This window comes from Arachis duranensis, chromosome 1 (assembly GCF_000817695.3).
Source record: "Arachis duranensis cultivar V14167 chromosome 1, aradu.V14167.gnm2.J7QH, whole genome shotgun sequence".
Lineage (NCBI taxonomy): Eukaryota > Viridiplantae > Streptophyta > Magnoliopsida > Fabales > Fabaceae > Arachis > Arachis duranensis.
The window spans coordinates 78796004-78799649 of NC_029772.3; positions in this window are offsets into that span (position 1 = coordinate 78796004).

Below are 3646 nucleotides of genomic sequence, written 5' to 3' on the forward strand. Positions count from 1 at the left end.
CAACGTTAGTGACACTTAACATTATCACTAACATTGGCCAATGATCATAAGTGGCCACGTTAGAGTCCACGTTAACCTGGTTAACGTGGCCTCTAACGTTAACAAGGGGAAGGAAGCCAACGCTAGTGACATTCAACATTGTCACTAACGTTGGCCTAAGGTGCAATGTACCACGTTAACTTGGTTAACGTGGGAGCTGACGTGAAAGGCAAGAATGGTTGACAACGTTAGTGACACCCAACATTGTCACTAACGTTGGAAGCAACCACAAAACCCCAAGGAGCCACGTTAACTTCGACGTTAACTTAGTTAACGTGGAAGCTAACGGCAATGAGTGAAAGATGAGCCAACGTTAGTGACACTCAACATTGTCACTAACGTTGGAAATGGTTTGCAAAGCCACGTTAGAAGCCACATTAACCTAGTTAACGTGGACTCTAACGTGAATAGGGGCATATTGGAACGTTAGTGAAAAAGTTGAATGACATTAACATTTTCGAACCCATTTTCTCACTGAATGTTAACACCTCTAACGTCTTGAGCTAAAGTCTCTGCCCACTTCACACTTTCTCTCTGCAAGTAAAACCAAGCCCAAGTGAAGAAGAGAACTACTCCAAACTGAAGATCCAAAGGCCCAAGACTTGAAGAATCAACTAGAAGAATAGAAGAGTAGTATATATAAGAGTATCTTTGAATTATTCGGAGTTTTTGAGGGGGAGAGTGGGGAAAGGAGTCTGAGAGGAAAAGAAAAGCATTACTCTCTATATTTTTACTTTCTCTGCTCTTCTAGTTCAGAATGTATTCTCCATCTGTGTTTACATTTTTTAGAGCTATGAACAACTAAACCCATTTCATGGGGTATGGAGCTCTGTTGTAATTTGATGGATCAATACCATTTTTCTTCATTCTTCTTCTATCTTTTCTCTTGATTTTACTTGAAAGCTTTCGATCTTCATCCCATGGGGTAGTTATCTTGGAAAAGAAACTATTCAAACTTGGATCCCTTATGAACCTTGAAAGAGGAATGAAGAGATCAAGCTAGAAATGCTTTCTCATGCTGGACCAAATTGGGTTTGGATGAATATGTGACTATAATCCTCTCAAAACATGATTTGGGAAATGCATGTGGTATAATCAGTGACCACACTTCATCTCTTCTCATGAGCAATTGACCAAGGAATTGGCTATTGATCAAGATTTGAGAGATTGAATTGCAAGAAATTGTAATTCAATCAATTAAGATTGCCAAGGAGATTAATGAGTGCATTGATTGAGGAAGAGATGAAAATGAACTTGATCCGGAGAATTGCAACATCTCCTGTGCCCAATGAACTCCCCCAATTCTGATCTCACCCATTCTCTTTAATTTCTGTGTTTATTTTCATGAGCAAACACCCCATTCCCATTTACAATTCTGCAATTTAATTTCAGTCATTTACTTACAGTTTTTTTAATTCTAGCATTTTCTTTTCCGTCATTTACATTCCCGCCATTTTATTTTCTACAACTCTCAACCCAAATTCTGAATTCGCTCAACTAAAACAATCTTCTAATCAAAGTTGCTTGATCAATCAATCCCTGTGGGATTCGACCTCACTCTATTGTGAGTTTTTACTTGACGACAAAATTCGGTACTCTTGCCGAAGGAAATTTGTTGAGAGACAATTTTCACCTGCATCAAGTTTATGGCGCCGTTGCCCGGGATTGATTGTGCATCAACAATTATTAGATTGGAAGATCACTAGATTGAGCATTTTTGTTTTGTTGAAATAACTTTCTGTTTGATTAATTTTACTTTCTGTCTTAGTTAACGTCTTCCCTTTCCCCTCTACTTTTTCGTTTCTTTGTTATTTACAATTCAGTTTACTAACCCACTATCTGTTTGATATATTGCTTCACTCACAACTAACAGTAATTTTGACAACAACACTATCTGCACATAGTTTTTCCTTGCTTGTACTTGTGGGTTGTATGACAGGGAGAAGAAGTGGGGCTTCAACTTCTTTCGATTCTGAACCAGAGAGGACCCTCCTTAGATTAAGGAGGGAAGGAAGAGGGAAACGTGCAATCGGTGCTGAAGAGGAGTAGGAACACTTTGAACTAAACATGGAAGGCAACATAGAAAACCAACATGAAGAAGAGGCTAATAACCATGGGGGAGGAGGTAGAGCAAATCATGTTGGGGAGGATAGAAGAGTATTAAGCTCTTATATCAATCTCAACACAGGCAACTGTGGGAGCAGCATTCAGAAGCCCACCATACACGCCAACAATTTCGAGCTAAAACCTCAGCTCATCACTCTTGTGCAGAATAATTGCTCATTTGGAAGAGGTGCTCAAGAAGATCCGAATCAACACTTGACCATCTTCTTGAGGATTTGTGACACAGTGAAGTCCAATGGAGTCCACCAGGATGTCTATAGGCTGCTCTTGTTCCCTTTCTCACTCAGGGACAAGGCATTCAAATGGCTCGAATCCTTCCCAAAATAAAGCCTGACAAATTGGGAGGAGGTAGTGAATAAGTTTTTGGCAAGGTTTTACCCCCCGCAAAGGATCAATAGGCTGAGAACTGAAGTACAGACATTCAGACAGCAAGATGGGGAGACACTTTGTGAAGCTTGGGAAAGGTTCAAAGACCTAACAAGAAGGTGTCCACCAAATATGTTTAATGAATGGGTGTAGTTGCATAACTTCTATGAAGGCTTGTCATATGAATCAAAGAAGGCAGTAGATCATTCCTCTGGAGGATCCTTGAACAAGAAGAAGACCATTGAAGAAGCCATAGATGTCATTGAAACTGTAGCTGAGAACGACTACTTCTATGCTTCCAAAAGAGGGAACACTAAGGGAGTAATGGAGCTAAACAATGTGGATGCTCTGCTGGCTCAGAACAAGCTCATTACCAAGCAGTTAGCTGACCTCACCAAGAAGATGGAGAGGAACCAAGTGGCAGCAATCACCACCTCATCAACAACCCAAGAAGAAGTTGAAGAAAAGGACCTTGAGCAAGCCAACTACATTGGGAATTCACCTAGACAGAACCATGATCCATACTCCAAGACATACAGCTCTGAATTCAATTCCAAAAGTATGAAAACTAGCAAAATGATCCAAAGTTCCAAAAGTTCTCTCTAACTTAAATTCTATCCTATTTATACACTTTCTAAATTGAGCTTCTGTTGTGTTTCTTGGGCTTTGAGGCCTTTCCTTGATTTCCTTTTGCTTTGGGTTTATGATCCATAATCCTGATGAGGCTGCTGATCCAATTCTGTAACATTCATTGAGCCAACTTAGTGATAATCAAGTAATGACACATGACTCAACAAATTGAAATTCCAAACTCATCAATTCTTCAGGCCCAATCCCATAAACCATGATATTCAATTGGGTTTCATACCAGAGTACGTTTAAGTTAATGTTTGTGCTCAAATGCTAACTTAAACTGCAATATCTTTGGCCCAGAAACCTTTTCAATAGTGCCGTTTAAGTTGTAGTTTAAGTTTCAGTTTAAGGTTAAACTGAAGCTTAAACGTGGAAATGAAGAAAGCAACCCTGGAGGAAAATTTTGGTCGAACACGTTTAAGCTCCAGTTTAAGGTTAAACTGGAGCTTAAACGTGGAAATGAGAAAGCAACCCTGGAGGAGAA